Source organism: Rhagoletis pomonella, unplaced genomic scaffold, assembly GCF_013731165.1.
Source record: "Rhagoletis pomonella isolate Grant_MI unplaced genomic scaffold, Rhpom_1.0 Rhpom_scaffold_00004, whole genome shotgun sequence".
In the NCBI taxonomy this organism is placed as follows: domain Eukaryota; kingdom Metazoa; phylum Arthropoda; class Insecta; order Diptera; family Tephritidae; genus Rhagoletis; species Rhagoletis pomonella.
Window position 1 is genome coordinate 34,543,732 of NW_023458558.1, and position 12,487 is coordinate 34,556,218.

At 35.9% G+C, this 12,487-nt stretch overlaps 1 protein-coding gene across 14 annotated transcripts in view; it reads left to right on the plus strand.

Moving 5' to 3' along the window:
* The window catches only part of LOC118737515 (collagen alpha chain CG42342), a 307,736-nt gene that overhangs the window by 124,864 nt on the left and 170,385 nt on the right, over positions 1–12,487 (plus strand). The window lies entirely within an intron of this gene.

Genomic DNA, 12,487 nt, shown 5'->3' on the forward strand with positions numbered 1-12,487 from the left:
AATTTACTTTTTAAAAATTATTTCATTAAAATGTTGGCAGCAGACATTTGAATGAAATTGTTTTTAAAAATTTAATGCCAGAAATTGTTCTTTCGGGTAAAAATAAAGATCTCGACATAATGCCCTGTTTTAAGTATTTTAGTTAAAATTAAAATACAAGGGTCCAGGTGGATCACCCTGAATAACAAAGTGCAGGATTCAAATGGCTAAAAAGTGCCGTTGACCTTTTAGAATTTTTTTGCCGCATATGCGACTTTTGCTCTTAAACTTTACCATGCATTCAAATACAAATGCTGTTTAGTATACTTTGGAAATCTCAATGCTAGTTAGTTTGTAGCTAACTATTAACTAACTAGCAGTCGACTAGTGGTAACTATTTATTAACCATTTGCTTTGACCGTAACCAACTACTTTTGAAGGGCGATGGCCGAGAAAAATAGTGATCCCTAGTTTCCTCTGCATTACATGTCAACTAACTTGTAGCTAACTACTTCTGGACATAAACTACCAAACAAAAAAAGATTTGTTATATTTCTTATATTTTTTTCTCTTTATTTAACATTAAATATTTGCTTACATGTTCTTTTGTAGGTGGTCCCACATTTGAATTCCATCAGACATACAATCAATATAATAACGTAAAATTTCCATCTTTATTTTATTTGTCCTGAATTCGAAAACGAATCTGCGAAGTGCAGAAAAGGGTGTATTGAAAGTTTTTTTTGTAGGATATTTAAATGGAAACTTCTAAAGAAAATAAACTCCCGATAACGTCTGCATGACTCCTGCACGACTTTACAGCTAATTTAAAATTTGTTTTGTCGTAGTTAATTAGAAGTTAGTTTTTTTATCGGCATCCCGCAAAAAAAGCTAACTATAAGTTGGTTACTTTAATCGATTGATAATTTTTTTCTGCAGGGTACGTACCAAGGGCGTATGCATTTATGTACATAGTTGTCAAACTTTCATTTTTACTATCTGCATGTATGTATCCGAGTGCTCGCTTGTGCGCATAATTAATTAATGCTGCTTCAACTTAATGATCCTGTCATACGCGAGGCAAGCATCCGCGAAATGGCCATAATACGAATATCCACATTTTGGTCCGCGGAAATGTGTACAAGTGTTGTGTCAGCGCATTTGACAACCATAATAAGTAATAAATCTCAGCCAAAGCCAGTCATTCTGATACTCCACAAAATCCAAAAGAAATCCATTGTAGCATTAAAGCGTTGATATGAGAAGGTTTTATCTTACTTACCCTGTAGTACTTACCCTGCAGTACCTTGATCATCATTGCAATGCGATGCACTAACGGAACTAAATGTGGGCTGTGGACTTCTGAGAAATTTCAAAAAACGTATCCATATTATTTTCAGCTACCCGTTCTAGGAGCGCGGTTGTGAAAGGCTGAATATTGGCTATTGGGAATTGGGAAATAAAGGGCAAATGAATGCAGTGAGCTAGTTTTTCCCAAACGATTATCTAAGAAACCCCCATTTAGCAATTCTTTTCTGCGAATCCGTTATATCACAGTCTGCACTCAGAAAAAAGTCAGCCAAATATATTCCTCTCAACACATGATTTGGTAACTGTAAACAAATAATGTAACTATCACACAATCATGTGTTGAGAAAAACATATTTAGTTTACGTAACTAAACTCTTTTCTCAGTGTGAAGCACCGACTAACAAAGAGCATGCAGAGCCAAATCGTGCATTAATGTAGGGGCTGTTATTCTGCTTTCAGATGCAACATATAGTTTGGCGTATCAGAGGGTAGGAAGATCACTTTTTATTTATACAAAATGAAGGAAGTTTCTCCACTTGTTAATAGCAAAGTTTTGAATTTGGAGACCTTTAAGAGGGTTTGTTATGCGCCACCAATCACTAGAATTCCCCACGGTATTAAATTATTCAATCACGTTACACCATTCCTCTAGTTCCTTCAGGTTTACGAAGCTTAGCATTAACATATTTTTTTACGAAGTTAATCCTACCGGATTACTTGTGACCCTTTCTTAGTGCATTTCAAATGTTCATTGAATACTGGCTATCAAACCAATTTATTTTGAGTATTGAATCCCGAATAATTTATATTTTCCGTTATGGTGGAAACTTTTTGTTCACTCTGCAAACCAAAGTTCCCGAAATCTTAACGAAATCTTTAGGAGTATCTTATTTCTGTAACGATTTTTTTTTGCGAATCTTCAAAGAAAATTATATGAAGTGGTTGACACGAAATCGTAAAGAAATTTCTGTACGAAAAATAAAGGAAATTGTGAAAAAATTCTGCAAGGAATTCTTGACATAGCAGCATTATTTTGATTTTTTTACCGATTTTCTCCGGAAATTTCGTAAAAAAATCGAAGTGTGCACAGTTTATTTCATTTTTTAAATTCTATAAAATTTTTCTACAATTCAAAATACTCTAAAAAAATGGTTTGCGGAGCAGCTATGCATACTATGGATATGAGCATACACTACCTTAATATGTAGAATAAAAAATATACAACATAAAATGTGTTCATTATGAAATAAAATAAAAATTGTATCTTCATATTTGCAAAATTACTTTATTCCATATCAACGCAGAAGTGAAATGATGTGCGCATATTTGGTACATAAATTTAGTCTTAAAGTTATTAGTTATGATGGAGAAAAGCTAGACTATTCTTACTTACATTAATTCGTTAATGGTAATAAGCAGTTCTGTTCCCAAACACTTTTTGCAGTTCCTGATTTGTTCAGTATTTCTTATCGAAGAAGATTAAGACTCAAAGTTAATTTTGAAATCATATTGACTAAATATTTGCGAAATAATGGGCCTTATGAATTAAAACTAAGCAATTGCTTGTTCTTAAAATTTCTGACCTTTTACTCGATTTATTCAAACAAATTTAACCTTTGTATATAAATATATGTACATATATTTATTTTTACATATTTGTTTTTTTTCTTTTCTTTCAGGTAAAGACAAAATGAAAAGTTCACGGTAATTTATGCAAAATTGTATGTACATAAAAATTAAGATTAAGTAGATAGTGACAGTAGCGTCATATCAATCCCCTCCGATTATTCATAATCTACTTTCATCGAAGGAGGGAGAATAAGGGGATTAGGTTGTGGATCAAGGAAGGGGAGTCCTAGAGCTTAAATTGATGATGGTAGCACCGAGGCCGCCGAATTTCGATCTAAGTGGATTCAGAAATTAACCAGCTAACTTTATAAATAGCTTTTGTATACACTCAATTATTTTTATGTAAATGGCCTGGTATGGATCCTCGCAAATTTTATACAATTCGAATTTTATACATTCGAACGACATGGCCAAGCCAGTGGAGCCGGTGAGTTTTAAGTCACTTCACGTTCATGTTGTTGTAAAGCTCATACAGTTCATCGCTTGATCGTCTGCGATACTTTCGAATACTCCAAGAGCTACCGCATCGGATGTTGTCCTTGCCCATGCACGGCCATTACAGAGAGTAGTTCTCGGACGGCGAGAGAGGACTTTACTACTGAATTGCCCACCCAGTCCAAAATAGCACTTGCTGACATTATTATCGGTGTAAACTAAATTTTCTACTTTTTCGAAACTATGGCGTGGAATGCGCTGACTGCTTGTTTGAAGACACACCACCACACTTAATCCCTTTACTTTGGTGCATACACCTTATCAGCTCCTCACCGCCATACTTGAATATCTCAGCTGGCAGGCTTTCACCTTCACGGCTTTCTTGTTTTTCAGCTGTGTAATTGCTATTCGTACCTCGTCATAGCGTAGCCTGATCCATAGAGGCGGGTGCGTATCAAGATAGTGGTCGGAGTCGGTATTTTGGCCTCGGAGTGTACGTACGTCCAAAACACTGGAAGCACGCTTCTTTCCGCCTTCGATCTGTTGACAGCCAAGTGGCTTTATGGATATTTTTACTCTGGAGCCTAGTACTACGTAATAAATACCATGTTTCGGGCATCGGTGAAGTCGATCAGCCGCAGTCCGTTATCGAACGTTTTGTCGTGAAGGCTAAATTTTCCCGACAGAGGCGCCAAAGATCCCTTCTTTGCCCATCTTTCAATGTTCATCCCTATCCAGGCAAAGAAATGGCAACAGGTTCGCACGAAGTAAGCAGAAGACAGAAAAATTATATCGCGCTCACCGGTGGTGTTAAATGTGCCCGTTGACCGATTTCTTCAAAGGGGAACAAACATTTATTAGCATCCAGCTCATACTAAATGGTGAGTTTATGATCCTTCCTTGTCTTGGAAAAATGTTGGTCATTCAGACTTAAATTTTCATTGGCATGCACCACTGTTCTCGCATACAGCGCACAATACTCTGAGATTGTTAAAAAGTCCAAGTTTGTTTAGCAACACGATCTAAAGCTTTTTTTCGGAGCAAACGAGCACCAGTATCTAGTATTCAAAGGACACATGATGTCGATATTATTTGAAATTATTTTTAAGCGAAAATTCGAGCAGGCTCCTCACCGACTCAGCACTGTTAATTGAATGATCGGTGTTTACTGGATTGGCTTCCATCTTTAATGCCAAGTTCAATAGTTTAATTGAGGTGTCTTATAACGTATTTCCATAATTTTTCTTGGTCCTGTTGAGAACATTTAGATGACATAAAACATTTTTAATGTCTTTATGGAAAGTGCAACTACTTCGCGCCGAGTAGCTATTGGGATTAATCCGTTAATTAAACCCCGGGTTAAACTCTTGAAACAAGTTCCAGTTGCTAGAACCTGCTAGCCTTGTATTTATCTTTCGAAGACTGGACGCTTCACATTGGCAGATCATCATTTGAGCTGGGAATAAAGTACTAACTGAGATGCGATTTTACTGAAAATTTCCATGTAGTACCTTTGCCTAGAAATAAATAAATACTTACTAAAAGTGGCATAGATTGGCGAAATTCCTCGCAGGTACGGTAGATTTTTTCCGAATTACATAAATAAAATTTGGGTTTTATAAATGGACAATATTTATGGAAGTTTACCAGTCTGTGATTTTTCACTTCCTAAGCGAAACTACCACGGCTAACAAATTACAGTAAAATCGGGCTATTCCACTGTACACGACGGGTACACGATCCGGCAGGTAAAGAAGATGTTCATCCAAACGTAACGAACGTCTTTTTATTTTCTGTAGAATCGAATGTGTATGTACATACACATGTGTGTAGATTGATAAATGTAACGCGTGGGAAGATAATAAATTCAGCTAGATATTCTTTGAAATTAGGTACATAAGCTAATCCTATTAGCACGCTTCAAATTTCAGTAATACATCAATGCTTGCGTTGTAACAAAAATTACTCACCATTTTCATGCTAACAGCATATTTTAAATTTTTTCTGAACAAAATTAAGTACAAATTTAATACACCCATTCTAATAAAATTTTAACTCTACGAGTAATAAGCACAAATAAATTTAATTCGGGTGCACACCTATTTCACGCTCGAAAATTCGCATACCAAACCACACCGCAAAGCTCCATTGTAAAGAGAGCGCGCTTTGCATTCGGACCGATTGGCGCGCGTTCAGCCTTGTGGGCGTAAGTGGCAACAAAAAAAAACACAACGAAGCAATTGTTAGCGATGGCAAGCGTTGCGTTCAGAGCTGCCGTCACGCAATAGCCTGCGGCTTAATTTAAACCAACAAACTGGGCGGATAGAACGGCTGAACGGAGATGAAATATTAAACAACAACACAAAAGAAAGATAGATGTGGAAATAAAATAAAAAAAGCAAAACAAAAAAAAAGCAAACTCACGTTTAATTTAAATACGAGCGCACATGTATGAATGATAAATAAAATTAAAAATGAGAATTTTGTTTAGGACCAAGTTGTGGTTAAAAAAAAGTAAAGATAATGCTCGTATAAAATAATAGATAAAACTACGTCCTTAGTATACGTCTAATGGAAATTTTACATCCAAGCGAAAGCAAAATGTGTATTGAAAAAGTTTATGAAATAAAAGTGGAAATGATGGCTGCGGGAAAAATCGCTTGCCTAACACGATAAATACTGGGTGGCGCCGAATGAGCTATATGGTTTGAATTCTTATTAACAGATTTCTTTGGGGATATTTGAAAGAAAGAGTGTACGTTAACAGACCAAGAACCATTCTCCATCTCCAAACCAACATTAGAAATGAAATCATGGCCATTACACCCGAAATTATGCGAAAAGTTATGGAAAATATGCTAAAAAGAGCACGTATGTGCGAAGCAGAAAATGGACATCACTTACAGGATATCATTTTTCAAAGCTAATTGCAAAAAATTCCCCAATAATATACTGTATTTAAAAAAAAAATTCTAATAATCGCATAAATAAAAAAGTTATAAACCATTTAAACCTTATAGCTCATTCGGCGCCACCCTGTAATAAAAAACCTAAAACAAATACAGACGTTAAAGAGCTCTTACATAGGAGGAACATTTATAATTGTTAAAAATAGTATGAAAGCGAATAAAATAAGCCTCTTAGTAAGGGAACTAACTGTAATATCAAATGCAACGACATCCACTAAGTGTAGCAAATTAAAATACAGTGGGTCCGCTGGCTTGGTCATGCCGTTCGAATGGACTCCGATGCTCCATCTATTTATGAAAGTATTCAACTCAAAGTCGCTGGTGGGTGGTAAAAGAGAAAGAGGAAGGCCTCATTTGCAATGAAAAGACCAGGTGGCTTTACCTGGCATTTCCAATTGACGTCAGTTGGCAAGGGCATAGCCAGTTAGGGGCAGGGGGGGCAGCTGATGTAGCTGAAAAACACTTCTTCTTTTGTTAAAACTTGTAGTGACTGACTTAAACGAGGTTTCAGAAATAAGAAATACTATTTCTAAACTAAAAGATGTGATAAACTTTTTTTCGAGAATCAACGATACGCAAGAATTATGCCCCTTATATGTACATATATCCCGTTTGTGTGAAAAAAAAGATGGTCGGAAAAATATATCCCTTAGGCGATTATAGCGCCAAACAAGAAGAAGAATACCAATTGTAACCTTTGATATAATTAGCGCATTTTTACAAATATTAGTGTAATAAACAAAAGGAATCATCAAATAGTTGCAAGTAATATCTATTTCTACAACTTCGGGAGTGCAGTGTGCACTTATTATTTAAATATACAATTTGTTTAATTTTAAATGCAATTCTTTTCGCCAAAATATGTAATTTGCCATTATTTAGGGAATAGGAAAGTGCGAAAAATTGTTTTTCCCACAGACTGTACAGGACGAATTCCTACCGGGTAGTTGCCACGCCACACCGACAACATACAAAGGCTCTACCCACAGCCCTTAGGCACAGCAGCTTTTTATATAAATATGCGAATATGCGGTTTTAAAAAGCTATGTGAGTTGGTCAGTTCTAACACATGAGTATGAACAATAGGCCGGATCGATTTTTATACCCGAGCGCACTTTTGCACAAGGGTATTATAACTTTGTTCACATAACGGTTGTTTGTAAAAGGCAACACGAATCGAGATAGATATAGACAAATGTATACATAAATGCTCAGAATGAAAAGAGAAATCGATGACGATCGGTGACTCTCTGTTTGTCCGTCCGTCTGTGCACACGATACCTCGAGTAAAAATTGAGATATCTTAACGAAACTTGGAACATGCACTTCTTTCCGGCGTAGGACGGACGGTATTGAAAAAGGGCAAAATAGGACAATAACCAAATACGAAAACTGCGATATTTTAGTACTACTGAAGATTATTCACTCAAAATTGATATTAACAATAACTTTTAGACGAAAAATAAGAATATTATAAGTTTTTGGAAAATGGGCGTAGCCACGCCCAATTATGGTTTCATGTGTATATCTTCGTAACCGCTGCACCAATTTCTTCCAAACTTGGCACAGCTGTTGGCCTTGGTACAGCATACCAAGTGGCCACGCCCACATACCACATAACGGTATTTTCGAAAAATACGAAACATTCGATAAATCAGTAAAAATTAAAGCTAATTTATTTAAAATTGATGCTTGCAATAATTCTTTACCAAGAAGGGAAAATGGGCGTGGCACGCCCACTGATGATCACATAAATGTGTCTCGGTAACCGTTGCACCAATTTGTACCAAACTCGGTAATTTTATTGTGCTTGCCACACAAAAGCAAAACGTTGCAAATTATTAAAATCGGACTGAAATTACGGCCGCTTTTCATATAACGGTAAATTTCACAAATGCTTGAAACTTCAATATTCCGAAGTTTAAGGATGCTAATTTACTCAAAATTGATTCACCCCGGCATACCATGTAGCGATAGCTTTCGGTGGGTGGATTTCAAGGCTGGCATTATTGTGGTGTTAATGGTGGTTGCTAAATAACCGAAGTCGTCTACTTTTTTCAACGTGTTAGTGCAGACAAAAATAGGTAATTTTTGCCATAAACATGGCAGAATCCGAACAGAGCATCCCCGACTTCGTTATTAATATTTTTATGTGTTTACGATAAAAACATTTTCCTCCATTTTATAAGTGGTGGATGGGTGGTCTAGGACACCCATTATATTCATTCGAGTGATTACTCTTATGTTTGAAATAGGGTCACGAGAAGCAGTACACCGTTAAATTTTCGGAAATGCCTTTCTTACAGCGCTATCTGGCGGAATAAAATGCAAGCTTCTTCCTTATGCGTCAAAAAAGATCAATTAACTCGATTCAGAAATAGTATTTAACTAAATGTGATTTGCTGTAATGGAAATAGTAACAAATCAATTTACCTCTATATCAAAAGTATCAAAACTTTATAAACTGTGTCATTCTGAAAAACTGTGCAAAAAAACCTCTATACTGAAAATTTACAATTATCTTCTAGCAACTTCCTAATCTTTCAATGTTCTTAGGAAGTTTATTATTTCTGAAAAAAGGATAGTACTATTTTTGCTGAACTTATATCAAATCCTAAAATTGCAAAACAAATTTCCGGTTCAACAAAATTGTTAAATGATTTCAGGAAAATTTAATTTTCGTCCCACCCTAATGTTCGTAGTACATACGGTTACACCTCGTATAGAATATATGTATGTAGTTTATTTATCATGGCACTCAATTTATTTATTCGCCACACAATCTCCGCACCGCAAGCCACCACCAAAGTGTAAAGCAATAGCTTTTTAGTGTGGCAAATATCAAATTATGAAAGCAACAAACTTGCCAGCCAGCCAATTTAGTTGGTACTCAGAGTGTTTATTTAATGGCGGAAGCATCTATACTTTTAAATTTTGTTCGTGCATTTATATGATAGAAATTTAGAGCAGCCGTTGACTAAATTTAAGTTTAGCTTTTGTTGAGTTTGGTTGGGGATTCTTAAATATTCTTGAAGAACTGACTTTTATCAAATTTCAAGTCAATAGGAAAGCTGTAGTATAGTGGTTAGCGGTGCACACTACTATTCCGCAGGACCTGGGATCGAGACGAGTTTTCGACTAACAAACAAAAAAGACGAAAGCAAAGAAAAAAGCTGTCGCCCTCAAAAGTATTGATTTTCAAGAATTCGAATGCATTTCTACGAAAAAAATGCTTTTCCCATATTAAATACTTGAAAAACTTTGAAACAAATTATAATTTCAATATAAAAAAACGGGGGTATATTTTTTTTCGGTATAGAACAATCCAAGGGAGGGAAAGCATTAAACATCCGACTCTACTTCTTTTGAGCCAACCTAATTTTCATACTCCAACGAGCGAATGTTTTTACTTTGGGGTCGTGACATTTTTATTCTTATATTTGTATTTGCAATTTTTTCGCCACGGCTATATTCACTTTTCGCCTATGATCCTTACCGTTTTCTACTCAGCAACTTTATGAAATGTAATTGCTCATCCCCCAGCTGTAGACTTGCCAACGCGACTGTTGCAATTCGCAATACACTAGAACATAGTGATGACATTCTGAAGCGATAAAAATTAAATAAAACTAGTCGGTGATTTTCTTATTATTAATCAAATAACACAGCACAACAGTAACGGAATGATTTCGACTCAGGATGAAAGGCCCAAACCCATATAGTAAAACCTAAGTTTTTTTGCATTCCCAAGTAAAATTTTTTTGCCATATTAAGATAGCAATTTTTTGCCTAAGTATTTTTAGTATAAGTAGAAAAAAGAGTTAAAATTCATATCGAAGCGAAATATGCAGTTTGGGTACAAATAGTAAAACTTCACGAGGAATAATTTTGTAGGACGATAGGATCGTTGGAAAGGAGTTTGGGTAGTCTGAATAAAAAGACATTCAGCAGGTCGCTAGAAGGTTGAAATATTGTAGAACATTATTTCGCCATAAAATTTCACTAGGGGTATTTTCAGACAAAATCACAAGAAATATGTCGCCTTGAAATATGCAACAACTTTTTTGTGCTTTCTACTGTTGCTACCAGGGTACGAAGATAAACTCTATTGTACGTTACTATTTCGTTTCGTTTATTACTTCAACAGTTCGGTACAATACGAAATCAAAACGGCTGAGTTCACTTTGGCGATAGTACACTACAGTAGTTTAGTAGTTACAGACGAAACAACAAACGAAATGAATCGTGCAGAGAAAAATATATGTATCCAATAACTAAACACAAAACAAATAGCTGCAATGAATAAAAAAATAAAAATGTTTTTTAATTGAATTGGATATGAAAATTTACAGAAAAAAATATTTTTCACGCAATTGAAACGTTTGTGATATCACCCTATGGCACAATTGTCACAAACGAAAAGCAAACGTTTCTAGTTGGGGAAAATGACAGTGAATCTTACAAATTGTTTCTGACTATGTACAAAACTGTACAAAACCACAAATGATATGATGATCGATGAGCAAATGGGAATTGTTTTGTACAGTTTATTTTCGTACTCTGGTTGCTACATATTTTGCTCGGATATGAATTTTATTGGCTCAGGTCTTTCATCATGAGTTGAAATCATTTCGCCACAGAAAATGACCCTGAAATTAATGCACAATGTAATTGCTCACGCATACGAAAATATTGGGAGTGTGATAAAATTGCTTTCATTTATGCGCTCATCAAATGTAAAATGGACAGTTAGTCGGAATATCCTCAAAGCGAATTGAGTTTCTTTATCAACGCTTTTTTATTTGGATCGTAACAGCTTTTTCCAAAGTATAGGGTTATTCAATTAGTAAAAAAAAAAATACATTGTTCAAATTTTTGTTTGTCATCACTACTTGTTCTACAACCAGAGAACCTTGTACTTTTTTTAATACATCCTCGTACTCCTGCTACTAGTACCATGTCGCGCTCGCATTACATGTAGTTGGAACCCTCATCATGTTGTACAAATATTATGTCATGTTTCATTATGTTGCAACTCCCTCACAATAGCGTGGACCACCGCAACTGTCACTGCCTCTGTTTGCACTATCAGCACCAGCATTGCTGCAGTCACTGGATCATTCCATTCATTTGTCCGCCATCGTCGTCATCGAATTACCACTTAGTGCTACGCAAGCGGCCAAACAATGGCTTATCAAAGTCCATAAAGTGTTCTCTTTACTGCTTCGCCTACTGATGTGCCTAGGAAATGCGAGCATCAGCAATATTTGCGGTAGTTCAATTTCAGCAACAGCAGCAGCAGCATAATTTATAGCATCGCAATGATTTGTAGAAGATTCGTAAGCGATTGCTTTAAGGCGTTTGTTATATGTCTGTATGTATGTTCGTATGCACTTTAGGCTGCATATCGATAAAGATATTTAAACCTCGATTTATACGAGGGCAGTTCGCTGAGGCAATGACTTTTCCCGAGTAGTAACTTTAAATGCAACCCATTCAATAAACATCTGTTAGGACCGATTTCATAATAAAATTATAGAATGTGTTAAAATGTAAAGGATGCTTTATTTTGCTGATCGATTTCATAAAGCCACTTTAAAGATAAAGGTACCCATAAAGGCTCTTTAGTTAAATACCCAAAATGGAAGTTTAAATCAGGGGTGCTCATCCAGTAGCTCAATTGGCTCAAATGGCTCACTAACAACAAACACAAAATTCGTGGAAGCACAACGCGCAAAATGTTCACTGTACAATTTTAAATAAGATATCATATCTTGATAGTATGGTCAGGGCAACGTGCAAATTCAAATTTTAATTAAATTTTTTTTTTAATCTTAATTATAAAAAAGCATCCGTGAAGTGCAAAATGAACGTTTCATTTTAATATTTCCTTATTCTTCTTCTTCTTCTTATTTGGCGCTGTAACCGCCTAAGCGATTTTGGCCGAGTCCAAAACAGCAGGCCAGTCATTTCTCTTTTGTGCTAACTGACGCCAATTGAAAATGCGAAGTGAAGCCAAGTCCTTCTCCACCTGGTCTTTCCCACGCAGAGGAGGCCTTCCTCTTCCTCTGTTACTAGCATCGCGGCCCGCGTTGAATATTTTCAGAGCAGGAGCGCTTCTGTCCATCCGAACGACATGGCCAAGCCAGCGGAGCCGCTGAATT